Here is a 21,092-nt window from a genome sequence, read left to right as displayed (position 1 = left end):
GCAGACCGAACCACCATTCTTTTGCCCAACTGCAGTATTCAGAACTGTTTCCCCAAATAATCCCAGATGGCATGCCACAAAATTTCAATTCATTTTAAAAGCTTTCTTTGCTGTTATTATGTGATTGAAAGTGCAAAAGCAAGTTGCCATTCTCATGGCACTATTTGCATTGGCTATTATCCCCTAAAATCCCCTTTAAACAGCTACATTGTCAGCCCATAGGCCTCATTTAGAACTACAAAAAAGCCCAGATTAATTCGATCAAAGAAAGAGCCAAGTACAAAATGCACTTTTCAAACTGTATCAGAGTGGGTTCGCTTTACAGATCGCTTCGGGGCAAGAACCGCAGGGGAAAGAAAGCCCTGAAAATAAAGCTTGGTTACGAAGCGAAATAACTAGGTTTGGCTCCTTCTCTGATTTACTGGAGCACCTCAAGGCGAAATCGCCAATTAAAAATTCTTAGAGGGAAAGATATTTAAATATAAATGCTGAAACAGACCCCCACAAACCGCAGCATCACATTCGTACCCCCTGGCTTTCGGCCACCATTCTTCGGAGGCAGTTCGAAGCCTTGCCTGGGTAACCCGGTTAGTAGGAGGATTTTCTGAAGTCGCAGACACCACATTCAGCCAAAGGACTTTGCACTGGCAAACATTTATGTCCGACTCTTCTCACCCCATCCCCAGAGGAAATGTTTTAAGTTACCACAAGAAAAGAAAATGCTGGAAAACAAAGGGGGGGGGAGGGAACCGGTGATGACAACATTTCTTTTCACAAAACAAAACCTGCTCAAGATTCCGGTCGAATTCCGGGATCGGAAGCTGGCTGCAAGCGCCCTTCCACAGGCAGGCTGACGGGGCTGTCTCACCTGGGGGTCTGGAGGTGGGGGAGAAAGCTGGGGTGAGCCAAGCTGGAGTTTGGGTCTCTTAGGGACGCTCCATTAGTTTCCTAGGCGGGGTGAGCGGCGTCCGTTTTCCACTGCAGATGGTGCAGCCGGCCAGCTCCCTCCCTCTCGGCCCGAAGCTGTTCCTTCCCTTCAGCGGCGGCTTTTGTGCGCTGAGAACATTTTACTGGGGAGGGAAGGGCTGCACAGAGGTAGGGCTACAGGACGCGGGAAGCGAGACGTGCCGGTGCCTCTTCTGGGACGGAGCAGAGCCGGGAGAGCGCTGCAAACACAGGCAGCTGCAATAAATATCAAAGTCGTTTGCAGGAGGGAGGAACCAGGGAGGATTTCAGCCGGTTGTGTCGGTTCAAGCTTTTGCTCCGGGAGGGACGACCTCAAAAGTCCTGAGTTGTCTGCTGTTTCCCCAAACCCACCCTGGAAACAAAAGAACATCGTGCTGCTGTAATCACATCTCATAAAATGTTTAGAAAGGGCACGCTCACCAAGAGGCTCCAACCATAAAACAGCAGTCCTGAACTTCCTGGTCGCATGCTCAGCTAGAAATGCACAGGGCTATTAAGTTACTCAGTTTGCTCAGAGGTGTTCACCACCCCCAACAACCAAATCCTCATCCTCCTGAAAATTATCTGGAGGAAACAAATATGGATAGAAAACTGCAAATTTGGATGTTATTCCTCCTCCCATCCCTGAAATCAGGCAAACAGAGAAAGAAGTAAATGGTGAGTACATATACAGGAAAGAGAATATAGAATCGAGTTGTTTTCTGTGAAGGAAAACCTTCTATTTTCCTCCCAAATCTTCAAAACAAATTATTCAAACTCATTCCCTGGTGGTCCTAACTTTTAACTACAGCAATACAGTACCAAAAAAAAAAAAAACAAACAAACAAACAAACAAAAAAAAAACAGTTCTGGATTTTTGAGATCTGGTTAAACTTTCTGAAACTCTGCAACCTAAACTTAACAGAGGAAAGACCACTATATCTGATTCGTGATGAGACAAATTGAATGAATCACTGTGAAAAAACACACCCACAGTAATTTCTTTCTAGTAAATTTCAGTAGCCTGTTAACTAGTTGGAATAGGAATGTTTCTGTGACTTTTTGTAGGTCTCGCTGCCTGAGCCCTAAATGAATACACAATTACTTCCCTTGGTGGTAAAGATGTGTTTGATAATGAGTCAAGAATTGTCCAAGCAAAATAAGAAAGGAAGATCAGCACCTCTCAGATTACCACCACTGCCAGTGTTCAGAGACCCAAGGTGATCCCATCAGGACTCACAAGGACATTGTTTAAGGTAAATCCCTTGAGGCCATTTTTTTTAGGAGGCAAGGAGAATAAAGGAACAGGTGTCAGGGAATATTGTAAAAGCTTCCACTCTCTGTTAGGAGATCTAATTCTGGTCCTGGCTCTGCCTCTGACTAACGAAATGACCTTAGCTTAGTTGCTTTCCCTCTCTAGATCTTACTTTTCTCATCCATAAAATAAGGCTAAACTAGATGATTTCCAAGGGCCATCCCAGAAATAATATCAAAGAGTGTTGAGAGCATTCCTATGGAAAACGCAGACAACACTAATTACAATGGGTCTAAAATGAGTTTCTCATGTTATGTGCTATCTAGGTAACAGAATAGCGTCACTGGCATAGGTTGGGGCTTGAAAGATTTCGTCTTAGCCTCCTAAAGGTTCTGGTCATCCCTAGGCTGTGCATAAGAATTAACTTCAGGGAGGTCCATTTGAAATTAGTCACAGAGTTTCTGGCAGTTGCCTGCACAACTGATCCCCAGTCTGAATTGTCCATAGGGAAGCCTATTTGACCTATCTGGCCATGGGGCCCAAGCTGTTAGTCCTCTAGAAACAGTTTCTAGATTTTCTTCAGTCAAATGAAAAACAGGATGCCACTTAAAAAAATTACTGAGGCGCCTGGGCAGATCAGTCGGTTAAGCCTCTGAGTCTCAATCTCAGCTCAGGTCTTGATCTCAGGGTTGTGAGTTCAAGCCTGGCACTGGGCTCTGTGCTGGGCATGAACCCTACTTTAAAAAAAGGGGGGTGGATGCCTGGGTAGCTCTTGATTTCCGCCTAAGTTGTGGTCTCGCAGTTGTGGGATTGAGTCTGCATTGGCCTTCACGCTGAGCATGGTGCCTGCTTGGGATTCTCTCTCTCTCTCTCTCTCTCTCTCTCTCTCTCTCTGCCCCTCCCCCACCCATGTTGTCTCTGTCTCTCTCAAATTAAATAAATAAACTTAAAACATTAAAAAATTTTTTTAATGTTTACTTATTATTGAGAGACAGAGAAAGAGCATGAGCAGAGGAGGGGGAGACACAGAATCTGCAGCAGGCTCCGGGCTCCGAGCTGTCAGCACAGAGCCTGAGGCGGGGCTTGAACTCACAAACCACGAGATCATGACCTAAGCCAAAGTCGGACGCTTAACCAACTGAGCCACCCAGGGGCCCCAAAACATTAAAAAAAAAAAAAAAAGAGTGAGGGGCGCCTGGGTGGCTCAGTCGGTTGAGCAGCCGACTTCGGCTCAGGCCATGATCTCACGGCTTGTGGGTTCGAGCCCCGTGTCGGGCTCTGTGCTGACAGCTCGGAGCCTGGAGCCCGCTTCAGATTCTGTGTCTCCCTCTCTCTCTGCACCTCTCCCACTCACACTCTATCTCTCTCTCAAAAAAAATAAACACTAAAAAAAGAATTTTTTAAATAAAATAAAACAAAAAAAAAGAGTGAAAAAGAATAAGCTCTCCATTCCTCACACTCTAATGGAGGTCAGCAAGAGAGAGCAAATAAACAAAAATTATATCAGCATAGGGTGTGGGACAGGAACCGGGTAGGCCACACTGCGTTGATGGACTCTTCAGAAGAACTAGCCATGCACGGCTCAGGGAGAAAAGCCCTCTGGGCAGAGGGAAGAGCTGCGGGCAGAAAGAAAGCCAGTGTGGCTGGAATGCAGTGGTGGAGGAAGTGAGTGGTATGAGATAGTCAGGGAGAGAGGCAGGAGCCAGACCACGTACAAGATTGGATTTTATGCTAATTATAGGAGGGAGCATAATCAGAGAGTTTTAAGCAGGGTACTGACATGATCTGTGTTCCATTTTTAGAAAGTATTCCTGCTCTGTGAAGAACGGATGGAGCAAGTGTAGAAGGGAGGTTGTTTCAATAATACAAGTAAAGGTAAAAACGGCTTCAACTGGGAGGTAGTGGTGAAGTGAGCATATTCAAGATATGCCTTGGAAGACTTGTTACCAGAGCAAATGGAGATGAGTCACGGGAGGGGTCGCTGAGGGAAAGAGAGGAACAAGTGTATTGAGCAACTGCTTGGAGGAGAAGCAAGTCTAGTGGGGTGGCAGGAATTACGAGTTCTGGTATGGCAACTTTAAGTTTGAAATGCCGTATTAAATGTGTGTGTGGCCAAGATCAACTAGGCAGTTGGACACATGAGTTAGGAGGTGCAGGGAAAGGTCAGGGCTGCCATGAGATCTGCAAGTCCCTGGGATAGGGTAAATGACCATCAATAGTCAATTATTCTGATTAAGACCCTTCATCTCACAGATAAATGTAGCAGAAGCTCTCCAACCCAATTCATCTAGGATTTGTAGTTGGTTAATAAATCAAACACTCCTTTTGTGTTTTGCTTCGGCACTCTTGGTCAACCCGAATCCAGGGATTTTGGTCACTTGTTCCGGGCCCAGCTGCCGCAATCTGACAGTACCTACCTTTGTGCCCACGCCCCACTTCTCTCACTTCCCCCTTCCGGTTTTCCTGGAGGAAAGACCTGCCCACATGTATATACATTGTCCGCATATGTGCAATTGGGAAGTGCGAGGAAATTAATGCCCAACGGGGCAAGTTTTTGACTGAGGCAAAATGGCAGCTGACAGATCAATTCTTCCTTCCATCAGACTCTATATGAACTGACCTGAAAACAAAACACAGCAAAGCAAGGCCTGTCAGAAAATGACCTCACAAGGTTGAGAAATCATTATTTTTTTTTGAAAAAAAGATGTTAAGTAATCTTTGGGGCACCTGGGTGGCTCAGTCCGTTAAGCATCCGACTTCGGCTCAGGTCGTGATCTCATGGTTCATGAGTTGAAGCCCCGCGTCAGGCTCTGTGCTGATAGCTCAGAGCCTGGAGCCTGCTCCAGACTCTGTGTCTCCCTCTCTCTCCAACCCTCCCCTGCTTGCACTCTGTCTCTCTCTCTCTCTCGAAAATAAATAAACATTAAAAAAATGTTTTAAGTAATCTCTACACCCAACGTGGGGTTCATACAACCCCGAGATCAAGAGTCACACGCAATTACTTCTCACCAAGGCTGATGTAGCTCGTACCACTGCTGAATGCTCAATCTGCCAACAGCAGAGACTGGCACTGAAATATTTATTAACGTACCACTATTCCTCATGGAATTACATTTACATCACCTTCTATGTTAGATGGGGAACAGTAGTCTTCTTTCCAGATTTTGACATCTGCTTGAGTTAAGATTTGCCTTTTCTCTCCACAATGCCTCCAACAGCACCACCATCCAGGGTTTACAAATGCCTATTCTATTGACATTATATCACATATAACATTGCCTTGGTCCAAGGGACCCACGTGATAAAAAGAGAAAGTATAACAAGGGACACATGACTATGGACTCCACTATCTCACCATATGCCTCATCACTCTGACACATTCAGGCTAATAGTGTAAAGCCATGGGGCAGAGGGCAGCGGCAGGGGTGGGAAGAAGGTTGCTGAGAACCCATCCCAGGGAATCAGGGAAAGAGGAGAGACAGGACATCTTGTGAGCAGGAATCCCAAGTCCCCAAGCACAGGCTTCATTGTCTCTCAAATTCTCTTACAAAACACACATTCAGAGATAAAATTATTCAGAATTTCAATGAGGCACCTGGGTGGCTCAGTCAGCTGAGCTTCAGACTTCAGCTCAGGTTATGATCTCATGGTATGAGGGTTCGGGCCCCACTTAGGGCTCTGTGCTGACAGCTCAGAGCCTGGAGCCTGCTTCGGATTCTGTGTCTCCTTCTCTCTCTGCCCCTTCCCCACTCACGCTCGCTCTCACTCTCTCTCTCAAAAAATAATAAACATTAAAAAAAAAAAAAGAATTTCAAGACAGTAATACAGAACATTAAACCCCAGGAGTCAGCCCCCTCCTGAGCTTGGGGCCCTGTATATTGGTCACATGCCCAAGAAGCCAGCCCTAGTGCCCATACATGTTTAAATGGGAGTGTAAGAAAGTTAATACTCCATGGAGCAAACTTTTAACCAATGGGAGGCGGGAAGTAGCAAGTAAATTCTTCTCCCTCTTTTCACTAGACATACTGTCCTAAAAAGCAGCCATTTATATAGTGTCTCAGAAAATAGTCCCATAAGATCAAGAAATCGGTCACACTTGATTGTAAGCGTGGGCCAGTTCAGCTTGGCGTTTTCATATTGGCTCTCCCTCTTTCCTTGCCTCACTCCCCTTTTCTTCATCCTGCTTGGATTGCATTCCTGATTAAAGTAATAGCACATAAGCCATTTCCACAAGCTCTGCATTCCGGGTAATTCAGGCTAAGACAATCAGTTCACTCAAAAAGCAAGCAGGGAACATACTTTAAATATTTATTTTAATTTAAACATTCAGTTTTAATTTAAAACATTATTTCTATTTAAAATGTTTGAGCACGCATTCGTTTGCAATTTCTCCAAAGGTTTTTGTCTCTTTAAAGACTGGAACCAGAGACTGAAGTTCTATTTTGTTTTTATTGACTAAATCACAACCAACGCACATCATTTACAACTCATAACCTCCACCATCCCTAGTTTATTTAAAGTAAAACAATAATTTAAAGACCTTGTTAAAGCAGCTTAAATGCATAATTCCTCTAAATTTTTACAGACTTTTTTTTCTGGTCTCAACAGTTGCCCCACCAAACCAAACATTATTTCAGTGAGCACCTATATTAAGTCCCTCCAAAAACATTCAGCTTGGCTTCGTAGTAACAATCGTTTTTTTCAACTACTTTTTCATAGGTTGATGTGATATTTAATTAAATTGTAATCACAAGTACATTCCGTATAAACAAATTGACATCGTTACAATTGAAAAGACGATCAAAAATACAATACATACACAGGATTCAGGATGTACGTAAGTGATTCCTGGCAACATTCAGCTCTCCCTACAAGGACAGAAGACTGTAGTGTTCTCAGATCAGCATCAGAGTGTGTCCTCAGACCAATAGCATCAGTGTCGCCTGGGAACCAATTAGAAATGCAAAATTCTCCCAGGTGCCTGGGTGGCTCATTTGGTTAAGCATCCCACTTCGGCTCAGGTCACAATCTCGAGGTTCGTGGTTTAAGCCCCGCTTTGGGCTCAGTGCTAACAGCTCAGAGCCTGGAGCCTACTTTGGATTGTGCGCCTCCCTCTTTCTGCTCCTCCCCTGCTCTCCCTCTGTCTCTCAAAAATAAATAAATGTTAAAAAAAAAAACTTAAGAAATGCAAAAGTCTCAGGCCATCCCAAACCAACTGAATCAGAAACTCTGGGAGTAGAGCTCGGTAATCAGTTCTGAGTACAGGCAAGTTTGAGAAGCACTGTCCTCGGGGCGCCTGGGTGGCTCAGTCGGTCGACTTCGGTTCAGGTCATGATCTCACAGCTAGTGAGTTTGAGCTCTGTGCTGACAGCTCAAAGCTTGGAGCCTGCTTCGGATCCTGTGTCCACCTCTCTCTCTGTTCCTCCCCCACTCACGCTCGCTCTCTCTCTTTCAAAAATAAAAAAACATTGAGATGCACTGTCCTAGAGCATATAGTAGCCAGGAGCCTTCACATGATGGACAAGTAGAGAGAGCCCTTCATTTAACAAGGTAGTTAATTGGAGGTCAGTTAAAGAACTTCTATTTTGTTTTAGTTAGGGTTAGGTTTGGCTTCATATAAACAAAAGCCAAAGCAACAGTGGTTTGTGTGCAGATAGTGAACACTACTGAAATATTCATTTAAAAATGGTTAAGATGAGAAATGTATTTCACTTTTTGACCACAATTTAAAAAAAAAATTTTTTTTTAACGTTTTATTTATTTTTGAGACAGAGACAGACAGAGCATGAACGGGGGAGGGACAGAGAGAGAGGGAGACACAGAATCGGAAGCAGGCTCCAGGCTCTGAGCCGTCAGCCCAGAGCCTGACTCGGGGCTCGAACTCATGGACCGCGAGATCGTGACCTGAGCTGAAGTCGGCCGCTTAACCGACTGAGCCACCCAGGCGCCCCTTGACCACAATTTTAAAATGACCAAATGCATCAATTAAAATTTTAAAAACAGTAGCTTACGCAAATTAGGAATTTATTTTTCTTCCATCTAGAAGAAATCTAGAGGTAGACACTACAGGGGTACCTGGGTAGCTCAGTCAGTTGAGCATCCAACTCTTGATTTCAGCTCAGATCATGATCCCAGGACGGTGGGATAGAGTCCCGTGCTGGGCTCCACAATGAGCATGGAGCCTGCTTAAGATTACCTCTCTCCCCCTCTATCCCTCTCTCATGGTCTCTCTCTAAAAAAAAAAAAAAAAAAAAAAAAAAAAAAAAGTAGACAATCCATTACATACATGACACTCCAGTAAGTAACAAAAGACCCAGGGTGCTTTCCAGCTCACTCTCCACCATCCCTAGTGTGGGGCCCTCCTCCTCATGGCCTAAGAGGGCTGCTAGAGCTTTAGCCACTGAATATCTTTTCCAGGCAGCAGAATAGAGCAAAGGAAAAGACAGAGGGTACTTCTTCCCTTTAAAAAGAGCCTTCGGGGTGGCTGGGTGGCTCAGTGGCTCAGTCGGTTAAGTGTCCGGCTTTGGCTCTGGTCATGATCTCATGGTACATGGGTTCAAGCCCTGCATTGGGCTCTGTGCTGACAGCTCAGAGCCTGAAGCCTGCTTCAGATTCTGTGTCTCCATCTCTCTGCCCCTCTTCCACTCGACTCTATCTCTTTCTCAAAAACAAAAACAAAGGGGCGCCTGGGTGGCGCAGTCGGTTAAGTGTCCGACTTCAGCCAGGTCACGATCTCGCGGTCCGGGAGTTCGAGCCCCGCGTCAGGCTCTGGGCTGATGGCTCAGAGCCTGGAGCCTGTTTCCGATTCTGTGTCTCCCTCTCTCTCTGCCCCCTCCCCCATTCATGCTCTGTCTCTCTCTGTCCCAAAAATAAATAAACGTTGAAAAAAAAATTTTTTTTAAACAAAAACAAAAACAAAATAAAAAAAAGAGTTTTCACAGCAATCCCAAACAGTACTTTATTTCAACATTTCCTTACGTAGTAGTCACATGGTCTTGCATAGCTGCAACGGACCTTAGCAAATGTCTTTGAGCTTGAGGCACAACATGCCCACTTCGATACTGAGGTGCTATTGCTAAGGGAGAAGAAGAGAATAAATATTGGAAGCCAATCAGCAGACTCTACCACACATTGTAACTGTAAAATCATGCCAGCCATTACCCAGACCTCAAATGAAGAAATCTCTCATATAAACATTTCTAGACATTGCTGTAGTAAAAATACACATGAATTCAGCTCTCTTTTGAGAAGTAAGAATTCCCATTTTTCATGAGATTTTAAAAGGGAAGAGGGGGGAAGAAAAACGCCTTCATCAAGGCGTATTACAATCCAACCGCTGTGCCTTTGTATCTGTGCTCTCATTGATTGTCCACCAGCCGGTGTGGCAGGAAGTCTTACTTTCTGTAACAAGATGGGCTAAATTTGATGCAGTTAAAAAGAAAACTCGCTGGCCACTTGTTGGCCGGGAGATAGGGAAGTGAAGGAATCATACAAGAGTTTCTATAGGTTTTGACCTATTGAAGGGACATGACCACACCCAGCTTCTAGCAGGTGACCAGTTTCCCCGGAGATCTGGAAACATCAGTTACTAATGGCCCAAGTAAGAAAGAAGCTCCTTGACAGCAGGTGTCTCCCTGCGTGGTAATTAGCAGCTGGCCCACATCCTCACACAGCCAAGGAGCCTGATAAATATTTAAATTGAATTGTTTGTGATTGTAAGTTTAAAAATCCCCCCCGCAAATCTCTCATGTGAGCTTCAATCATCTTTCTAGAACTACTGTTGTCTCAAAAGAATTAGCTGCTGCAGGCATTTATTCTTAGAATTCATCCAGGTAGTAAAAAGTAAGAAATTGCTGAAAATTAGGTTCTGCCCCACTCTGTCCACACTGCCTGCCGCCCCTGGGGCAGGGGGTCGGGGTGGGGAGTGGGGGGCTCCCCAGGACAGCATGGGTACCAGCCTTCTAGTGGAGGAAGCATTTACTTTGATTTTCAGGCTGCAGTACAATTGGATGTGTCAAAATTCTGCCTGCCCTTTTACGAGGCAGTAATAACAGATGTTGCTATGGGAATTACATTTTTCCAATGATTAGATTATATAGCGAGCTAATCACTTTTGCTTTTATGAAGAATAAAATGCACCACCACACAGCTGGAGTTGTTATTAGCAATTGTCAACTAAATAATTTAAGCGGTGCTGTTTATGTAAGTCCCTAATTACTGCTGGGATTTGTACAGTGAGATAGAATTAATGATCTTTTCTGTCATATCTCCTCTGTAATGTGATGACTTTTGTGAGCTTCCTCCTTCTAATTGCATAAAACAAGGAAAGCACCCTGTTAAGGAAAAATAGGTACCTAAATAATGATGAGTCAAAACCCACCTAATTAAGACATGTGTGCCATAGCTGAGCCCAGAGCAGCTCAGGGGCACATTTCTAATCATTGCGGATGTCTCAAAAACAAACTATGCATTCATATACCAAGGGAACAGCCAGCATTATCCATTCAAACATCTTCACCTACAAATTTCTCGGCCTCTAGAGTCAGGATTTTATCATCTTTATCAATGGGATGCTGGACTTGGATAACTTTATACCACCTGTGGAAATAAACCTTATTATGTGGGTTCTCATCCCATCTCACAACTCCCCAGGCCATTTCTGGGTTCACACACCCTTTAAAGGTTTTTTTTAATGGCCCTTGGACCATTACAGAATTTTGATATTTCTTATGATTTCATAGAGGTATTAGCTGGCCTGGACTCTGACCCAAGGCAGTTAATGCAAGCGGTGACAGGGTACAGAGAGAAGTGTGACGGTCTAAAGGCTCAGGACCATGGTTCACACAGGAGGTCTAGGTTTATCAGCCTTCTGGGTGTACCAGAACAAGGCCAGAAAGACATCATTTCAGAGAAGAAGGGCAGAACTCACCTGCACAAAGGAGGATGGAGACAGGGAAAAAGTACTTTTCCATCCACTTAAGAGACTTCAAAGGGCTCAGCCTGGCTTGAAGACAATACCAGGTTACCAAGAAGAGTGGCCTCTTAGTCGGAGCTAAGATCTGGAAAGGGGAGAGACCAACGTGGCTGGAAGGAGCTATTAAATGTATTATACTTTAGCCTATGGTTTCCTTAAATGTGTATTTTGTGTCCTAAAATCCTCTTGCATCATAATAAAAGTGAGTATAGACAAGTTTTGACAGTCTGTTGATTGGGTAATTCCTACACTGGTACCAACTGTGATGTGTGTGTGTGTGTGTGTTCACTTCCTTCAAAGCTGTTCAACATCTATCTTTTAAATCTTCACTGAAAACTATGAATTCTTCATCTCACCAGAGGGGAGTCTGTGGTTCTAGGTGAGGGAAGAGACACATCAATACGGTTTGTACCACCAGATAGAAACCCTGCATTGGGTATATGAAGTTGAAGCTCAAGGAAGGGTCCAGAACTAGAACACGGGGTTAGGGGTCACATGGTGGTGGCAATTAAAGCTAGGAAACTGGATGGTTCCCCAAGAGAGTTGTGAAGTAATGAAAGAAGTTCAAATACAGAACTCAAGTCAACAGCAACATTTTCTAGTGAGTGGGGAAGACAACTAAGTCACAGAGGTAAGAAGAGAGGAAGTCACAGGAGAAAGAATACAGAGGTGTTGCTACCTAGGAGAGAAGTTTTGGGAAGGGATGGTTCATAGTGTCAGAGACTGTGGCCACACTATGACCATAGTGCGGTCAGAGGCCACAATGGTCAAGCAGACCAAGGAGCCGAAAAGAAAGGCATCTCTGCTTGAAGATGCAGGACAGGTAACTCCTAGAGAAGAAATTGTGGTCACATCCCATAGAACCACCGGGAAAACTTTGCAGGAGGAGTTTACATAAAGATTTCACAAGGAAACCCCACATGGGCAAGCCTTCACTGTGGGGGAGGGGGTGGGTAGAAGGCAAGGGTAACCCACGTTATCACCCATACTAATTTCTCATTAATTTGGGGACCATGTTGGGGCTCACCATTATGAGGCTCCAGCTCCAGACTTTGGATCTGCCAGGGACCAGGCATCACCACAGCCTCAGGCCCTCCAAGTATATAGCTGGTGCTGCACACCTTCCCATCATCATCCCCATCAGGTGTGCCGATTTCCTCAGGCCGCCATAACAGAGAACCACAAACTAGGTAGCCTAGAACAACAGAAATGTAGTCTCTCTCAATTCTGGAGCCTACAAGTCCCAAATCAAGGTGTCAACAGTGCCATACTCCCTCTTCCTGCCTTCTGGTGGCTCCTGGCAATCCATGCTGTTCCCTGGCTTCCGGCCGTATCACTCCATACTCTGCCTCCGATTTCACATGGCCTTCTTCCCTGTGTCTGTGTGTCTCCTCTTATAAGGACAAAAGTCATTGGGTTAGGGTCCACTTGAACCCAGAATGACCTCATCTTAAATAATTATATCTGCAAAGACCCTATTTCCAACTAAGGTCACATTCTGAGGTTCCAAGTAGATGTGAATTTGAGAGACACTATTCAGCCCATCACACTGAATATATAAGCACCTCCCTAGGAAAACCAGGCATTGCTTAAAGAGTAGGACAGGCTGCCAAGTTATTTCTCTCCCCTCCCTCCACCTCTTCAATCTCTCTTTTCTCTCAGCAGTGTCCCCCAGAGGAGTGGACAGAGGCATTTTGTCAGCCAGGCTATCTATCTTTAACGGTTTGTCATGAGAAGTGTGCTGGCCCATTGTGCACCCAAATCGGAAGCCTGGGAACCAGAGCTCCTGAACCCACTTCTGAATGACCCAGTTACGTGGCTTACACATACCCCTCAGCCCCTGCTCATTCTCAGACTGTGCTCACGAGTTTGGCACAGAGCCCGGCTGCACTTCAGCTCCTGACCTTTGGCTCTGCCATGGATGCAAAATTTACCTCAGTGCCCTGAGATGTGTCTTCATGGGTCAGTTCTTTCCTAACAGCCATTTGGACATGGCCCAGGGTTACCACAGTCACTCATTGTCCTTTAAGGCCTCATTCACCCTGGGACCAGGATGTGCACCTCTGCTCATCTTCCTATCCACTCACCCAGGACTTTAAAACCCTGTCCTTTATACGTGGATAAATGGACCTTTTCCAGGCTGCACTGATGATACAAGTAGTATAGAGAACTACCCTTTAAAGAAGGCATACGGAGGGCATCTGGCTGGCTCAGTTGAAGGAGCTTGTGACTCTTGATCTCGGGGTTGTGAGTTCAAGCCCCATGTTGGGTGCAGCAATCACTTAAAAATAATTTTAAAGATCCTTAAAAAATAGATTAAAAAAAAGAAGGCACATGGGATGGCACGCTTCCTTTAAAATGGTCTGGCTAGGGGCACCTGGGTGGCTCAGTCGGTCGAGCGTCTGACTTCGGCTCAGGTCATGATCTCGCAATTCATGGGTTCGAGCCCCACGTTGGGTTCTGTGCTGACAGCTCAGGGCCTGGAACCTGCTTCGGATTCTGTGTCTCCCTCTCTGTGTCTGTCTCTCTGCCCCTCCCTCGCTTGTGCTCTGTCTCTCTTCTCTCTCTCTCAAAAATAAATAAAAACATTAAAAAAATAAATAAAAAATAAAATAAAATAAAACAAAACAAAACAAAATAAAATAAAATGGTCTGTCTAGTCCAGAGCTAAATGCTCTGATGGAGATCAGGACACTGTATTTGGGGGGGGGGGGGGCGGTTAATGAAGTTTTAATTTTAGAATAATTTTAGATTTATAGAAAATTTTCAAAGACGATACAGAGAGTTTCCATATACCTCAAAATTGTTTTCCCTGTGATGAACATCTTACATTAGTATGGCACATTTGTCTCAATTAATACACAATATCAATATATTATTATCAACCAAAGTCCACACTTTATTCATATTTTCTTAATTTTTAACTGTCAGTTTTCCATCGCAGGATCCCATCCTAGATACCATGTCACATTTAGTCATCATGTCTCTTTACACTTCTCCTGGCTGTGACAGCTGGGACTCTATCTTTTACGGTGGTTTCTCCACCTCAGACTCAAAGTTCATGCATCTCCACCCTACTTAGACCCCCAGAAGCCATGAATATGGGGACAAAGTTCACAGAGGCAGACATGAGTCACTCGAGGTTAACACACGGAGCTTAATCCAATCTATACTTAATCCAATCTATGTCTATTAGAGTGAAATAACTCTTAAGAGTGGTGTCAGAAACAGTACTCGAGGAGTCATGGCTTTGGAAGTTATTCTCTGTGATCTCCTTGTTTGCCACAAATAAAGTTTCATTTGTGTGACAACTCCAAAAAAAGAAAAAGAGAAAGAATGAAAGAACAATAGAATGAAAGAAAGAAGGAAGGAAAGAAAGAAAGAAAGAAAGAAAGAAAGAGAAAGAAAGAGAGAGAGAGAGAGAGAGAGAGAGAGAGAAAGAAAGAAAGAAAGAAAGAAAGAAAGAAAGAAAAAGAAAAAGAAAGAAAGAGGGAGAGAGGAAGGAAGGAAGGAAGGAAGGAAGGAAGGAAGGGAGAGAGTAAGGGAGGGTACTTGGTTTGTACAGCACAAGACTAACAGGAGACAGATCAATAATAAAGCCACATGTCTGTGAAGGAGGTGTCAGAACGTATGTTCTACTCTATAAGTGGGGACTGGAGGGAGGACGAATAGCCTGAGGGCCCAGAGCAAGGCCAGCCAGGGGAGCAGGGGACGGGAGCTGCTAGTTCACATCCCCCATGGAGATTAGGGACACAGGCAGCCCTAAGATTCTTCATCCTCCAAACAGATGAGCAAACTGCACAGTGGGCCACAGGGATGTATCAAGCTCACAGAGCCCCTCCCCTGTCCCATCAAGGCCAGAGACTCCCAAGGACACCTGTTCTCTTGAACCAGAAGTGCCTCCCATGTGGGGACACCATCAGTAGCAGGGGGCACGAACCCTATTCCATTCTGTTTCCATCAGCACATTCTCCATTTATCTCCGTAGGGATCAGAAATGCCATCTCTCTCCCTGTCTGGGGCCAGGTCAGCCTCACCCAGTGAACATTCTGCTGTTTGTAGTTGGGTAGGAGGAGAGGAAGGAGGCCCAATACATGGGAAAGAATGGGCAACCACTCTAAGGCCTGGAGAAGGAGCTGGGGGGAGGGGAGCAAACAGCCAACAGGAGGTACTTTTCTAATCTCTTCTCCGTGTCCTCTAATTATCCCTCACCCATTTTTGCCTCCTTGATCCTCCTAGCATGCTTTTAGTAACTTTATTGAGATATAATTCACATACCAAACAATTCACCCACTTAAAGTGTACAATTCAATGGTGGTTAGGGCTTTTAGCACATGCAGAAAGCTATTTGACCATCACCACTAATTCCAGAACATTTTCATCACCCCCAAATCAACCCTTTGCTCACTAGCGGTCACTTCCCTTCTTCCCTTCCTACTCCCCAGCTGCTGGCAACCACTAATCTGTTTTCTGTCTCTATGGATTTACCTGTTCTGGACATTTCATATAAAGAGAATCATCCACTATGTGGCCTTCTGTGTTTGGATTCTTCCAGTGAGCATAATGTTTTCCAGGTTCTTCCACATTGTGGCATGTATCAGCACTTCATTCCTTTTTATGGTTGAATAATATTCCATTGTATAGAGAGATCACATTTTGTTTACCCAATGACCTTTGTGTCATTTCCACTTTCTGGCTATTATAGGTGTTAATAGGCATTAGTGTAAAAGTTTTTGTATGGAAGTGTGTTTTCAATTCTCTTGGATGTGTATTTAGCTGCGCAACTGCTGGGTCCTGTGGTGACTCTATGTTTAACTTTTCAGGGTGATGCCAGTGACTATACCACTTATTTCACAAGAACAAAAAGTGAATTTCTCTGGGATTTAAGCCAGTGTTCTTTCGGGTTTTGAGATATGTACACCTAAACCTAATTGTGACTGGTACCCTTGGCCATTAAGTCTCTAGTGGGTACATATCTATGAGTAAATGAGTACATATATATGCTTTTATTGCCAGCGTGTGGCTTATCTGCCCAATAAGACTGGAAACAATTTGAGAATGGGGATCGTGTTCTTATCTTTCTCCATCAATCACAGAACCCAATATTGTGTCATGCCCCAAACAGAATTAATTTAAATACTTCTGGATGTCTGCATGGATGTGGGGGCTCACAACTAGGTCTAAAGAACAGATAGAAGAGAGAATCACCAGCCTTTCCCCTCTATAAAGTCATGAGAATTTCCTTTCTCCACCACCAGTCACTGAGCTGTACCTTCTAGTCTATTTTTAATTACAGGAAGCTTTATGTTTTCTGTTGAAATTTATTCGGAGAGACACTAGGTGTTGCTGGTTTCCCATGAAAAAGAATATCACTAGGAATTATCCAGTAGTACTGGAAGGCTTTATTACCAAGAAGTTAGAGAGAGTTTTGATTTTCCATTTTTGCTTTTGCTAAAATTATTTTCAGATAAAATACTTATGTGGTCGGCAGAATAATGTCCCCCCACAGATGTTCATGTTCTAATTTCCAGAGCCTGTTAGGTTACATGGCAAAGGGGAATTAAAATAGGGAGACCATCCTGGTTATTCCAATGGGCCTAATGCAATCACAAGGCCAATCAAGAGTAGAAGAGGCAGAAGAGACTATGGGAGAAAGGCACAGAGAAATGTAACATCACTGGCTTTGAAGATGGAAAAAGGGGACCATGAGAAAAGGGATACAGGCAGCCTCTAGAAGCTGGAAGAGGCAAGGAAACAGATTCTCCCTTCAGCCTCCAGAATGGGACGGAGGCCTGTGGACACCTTGATTTTACTTCAGGGAGACACCTCTCAGACTTGTGACCTCCAGAACTGGTAAATAATAATTTGTGTTATTTTGAAGTCACTAAGTTTGTGGTAATTTGTTATGGCAACAGTAGCAAATCAGTACTTATATTAATATTTTCCCCCACTTCATTCTTTTGAAATATGACTGTATTTCTTTTTTTTTTTTTTTCAACGTTTATTTATTTTTGGGACAGAGAGAGACAGAGCATGAACGGGGGAGGGGCAGAGAGAGAGGGAGACACAGAATCAGAAACAGGCTCCAGGCTCTGAGCCATCAGCCCAGAGCCTGACGCGGGGCTCGAACTCCCAGACCGCGAGATCGTGACCTGGCTGAAGTCGGACGCTTAACCAACTGCGCCACCCAGGCGCCCCATGACTGTATTTCTTAGGGAGACAGTGGGATGGGGGAGCCAGGCTGGGGGGCGGGTGACACTTCACCAACATGTAGTTAATTTATCATTGCATTGTGTTATCTAGTGTAAAAAATGTCAGACATTAATATTAACTGCAATTTATAGTACTTTATACTTTTCCAAGAACTTGCAACTCATTGTTTGGTTTGATCATTAGAATAACTGAAAAACTACGTAAATGCATTGTCTCTTCTCTAACAGATTAAAAACAGTGAGTTGCAAAGGCCCCAGGGTCCCAAAGACAGGTGACAACAGAATCGGCATGTTGTTTTTATCTCTTTCAGGAGTGGTCCTCAGCCTTTCCTAGCTTACTCTTTCATAGAATGTGAGTCCCGGGGTGCTAGAAAGACAATGGGCTTTACTCTAAATACTAACCTCCAAAATATTTTGAGAGTGGACAGCACACCCCCGGTTAATAAAAAAATGTATGTGTAATCTACATTTAAAAAGTCATGTTTGTAGGGGCATCTGGGTGGCTCAGTCAGTTAAGCAGCCGACTTTGGCTCAGGTCATGATCCCACTATTCATGGGTTTGAGTCCTGTGTTGGGCTCTTGTGCTGACAGCTCAGAGCCTGGAGCCTGCTTCAGATTCTGTCTCCCTCTCTCTCTGCCCTTCCCCTGCTTTCACTTTGAATCTCTCTTTCTCTCAAAAATAAATAAACTTTAAAAAAAATTTTTTTAATAAAAAGTAATATTTGTATAGGGGCTCCTGGGTGGCTCAGTCGGTTGAAAGTCTGACTTCAGCTCAGGTCATGATCTCAGGGTGTGTGAGTTGGAGCCCCGCATAGCGCTCTCTCTGCTGTCAGCATGGAGCCCACTTTAGATCCTCTGTCTCCTTCTCTCTGACCCTCCCCCACTCATCCTCGCTCTCTCTCATTCTCTCTCAAAAACAAATAAAACATTTTTAAAAAGTAACATTTGTATGAAGTGGTGTCAGTCTTCAGAGTCATACTCTCAAACATGAAAGGGAACATTTGGTCCCTTGTCCAGAGCCTATAGGGACAGACAAATGTACAGGGAACCAGAGAAGGTCTACCTGCTAAAGTGAAAAGACAGAGGGGCACCTGGATGGCTCAGTCGGTTGAGCATCCGGCTTCGGCTCAGGTCATGATCTCACTGTTTGTGAGTTCAAGCCCCACGTCAGGACTTGTGTTGACAGCTCAGAGCCTAGAGCCTGCTTCGCATTCTGTGTCCCCCTCTCTCTCCGCCCCACCCCTGCTTGTGCTCTGTCTCTGTCTTTCAAAAATGAATAAACATAAAAAAAATTTTTAAGTGAAAAGACAGTTTGCCACGTTAGGTGGGTCATTAGCCCCTTGATGGCTTTTGCTTTTTGGGGCTCCCTGCACTGTGGGTTGTCAGAACCTTTGACATTTGGGTTATCCAGGAGATCAGGGTCCCAGGAAAAACAGGCCGTCACTACCCAAACTCACATAAAACTGAGTTGTAACACACAAGCCCATTTCATGATTTTCAGGGTGAAAGGGCTCCGTTGCGGGGCTAGAATGAGGCTTCTAAGAAATTAGAAGACAGTCATTTGCCAGTGCAGAGAGGGTGACCCTTCTCCCCTGCCTCCAGAAACACAGCCCCCTAAATTTCTCAGCGAGCCACACATTTCCAGTATTTCCCCATTGCCCTCTGCTGGGACACAGAACAGATAGAGACCGGGCCACACGTGTTTAAATCCTGAGTCTGTCATTACTAGCCCCGGGCCTTTGGCAATTCATTTTATTTTGCCAAGCCTCCATGCCCTCATTTGCAAAATAGATATGCTTCACAAGATTGTTGTGGTAATTAAGTAAAGTAATGTAGGAAAATGCTAGCAGTCTGCTTTGTAGCAGGCAGTCCACAAAAGGCCATTGTTATTTCTTTTTGCTTACAGCAACATTTGTGGCTAAGAATCACTAGACTCAAATCCAGAGAGCTCAGTCTAACTTCCATTCTGCCACCTAAATACTCTTGGGAAAAAAGAATCTAACACGGTTTAGAACCTACTTTGTTTTGGGTACGTACTATGCTGGTTCTTTACTTACTTAATTTTTCTCTAAGATGAGGAAAAAACCCTGAAAAGGTATTATTATCCCCATGTTAAGAAAATTAAGTTCAGGAAGATTGATTTATTAAGGTCACGGAACCGGCAGGAGATTGGATTGAGACTTCCACCCAGAATGTGTGAACCTAGTTCTTTGCTCCAAAACCATCAGCCTGAGGAAAGGCTGCCTAGCAAGGCCCCCGAAAACAGAGAGGAGGCAAAGGGGATTGAAGATGAGGTAAAGTGACCCATTCGTTAGGGCTCTATTTTTAATTCCCCAAGCTGTGTCCCCAGCTTTACAAGAGGCTGTAGTTGGAACCCACCAGGGCAACAGCTGGTACTCAGCCCCCCTTTTGCTTTGTTAGAGTGCTCTGAGTCCTAAATATTAGCTGTCGTCTAGAACCTGGGGAACAGGGCAGCTTTTAGGGCTTTTTATAAAGAACCAATGTTGCCTGTTTAATTCTACAGCATAGCAAATTTTCTTGGCTGCAATTTATAGCTGGAGATTATCTCTCCATTTGGACCAGCCCAGTTCAACCTAGAGGTCAGTCTCTCCATCCCTAGTAGTCATCTGTGGAGACAGGCCTTGACCCTCCCAAGTCCTGAGAAGACAGGAACACACCCAGATTAAATAGGCATTGGGTAACCTGACCTGGTTCAGGCATCCACCATTTACATTGTCTTGGACAAATTTAACATCTCAGCCGCTCTCCTGATCTGTAAAATGGAGGGTAACAACACATGTGTGGCGTAACAGGGGTCAATGGCTCGACGTGGTGCTGGCAGTTGGCGAGAGTGAGCAAACGCAACCCTATAGCGGCAGCTTCTCAACACAAGGCCAAGAGCCTTAGAGTACTGGGTAAGAGAGGGGGACTTACATCCAGGGCGTGATCATATGGCGATTTTTTTCCCAGAGGGGAGGTACCCAACAAGAGAAGAGGAAAAAAAAGGAAAGCAGAAAGCCTTAGAATCATCAACTTGCCTTCCTGCCCTTCTCCCTGCATCTATTCTCAGCAATCCTCCTGATTTGTGTGATAATAAATGAAAGTAAGGTTGTCTCCTTACTTTATTGACACACCTTGTGCACTGATATTCTGGAACTGAGACCAAGAGGAAACTCATTTTTCTCTGTATCTGATCTCGGTTCTTTTTCTCTCTCCCTTTCCTTAGAGTATCTAGCACCAGAAAACCAGTCAAGTAATTGGAAAACATATTTGGGAGGAAAATGTGGGAAGACAATGAACTTCTTCTTAAGGGTAGGAAGGGAGCAAGCTTTTTCCATTTCAGTTGGGAGCATTCACAGGCTTATGAATTATTAATACTTTAAAAATTATTAATCAGAGGGGCGCCTGGGTGGCTCAGTTGGTTAAGCGTCCGACTTCAGCTCAGGTCATGATCTCACGGTTCGTGAGTTCGAGCCTCGCATCAGGCTCTGTGCGGACAGCTCAGAGCCTGGACCATGCTTCAGATTCTCTTCAGAGGATCTCCAGATCCTCTCTCTCTGACCCACACTACTGTGCTCTGTCTCTCAAAAATGAATAAACATTAAAAAATTATTTTTTAATTATTAATCAAAACTTGACTTGCTTCTTTCCCCATGTGGTATCTACTCAAAAGTCAAAAGCCCCGGAATTACTAGTCCTAGGAAAG

General features: G+C 44.4%; 1 long non-coding RNA gene across 1 annotated transcript in view; it reads right to left on the bottom strand.

The window, feature by feature from the left end:
- Positions 1–21,092, bottom strand: part of LOC121028389 (uncharacterized) — a 59,655-nt gene that overhangs the window by 30,963 nt on the left and 7,600 nt on the right. Inside the window, exons 2-5 of the long non-coding RNA XR_005789205.1 lie at positions 11,130–11,259; positions 9,179–9,275; positions 4,618–4,820; positions 869–1,318 (exon numbers count right to left, since the gene is read on the bottom strand). This is a non-coding gene — a long non-coding RNA (uncharacterized LOC121028389). The remainder of the gene's footprint in view (positions 1–868; positions 1,319–4,617; positions 4,821–9,178; positions 9,276–11,129; positions 11,260–21,092) is intronic.

This window comes from Herpailurus yagouaroundi, unplaced genomic scaffold (genome assembly GCF_014898765.1).
Source record: "Herpailurus yagouaroundi ecotype Mexico unplaced genomic scaffold, PumYag 100, whole genome shotgun sequence".
Lineage (NCBI taxonomy): Eukaryota > Metazoa > Chordata > Mammalia > Carnivora > Felidae > Herpailurus > Herpailurus yagouaroundi.
The sequence above is the reverse complement of the archived record's forward strand: the minus strand, read 5'-3'. Positions and strand labels throughout refer to the sequence as shown.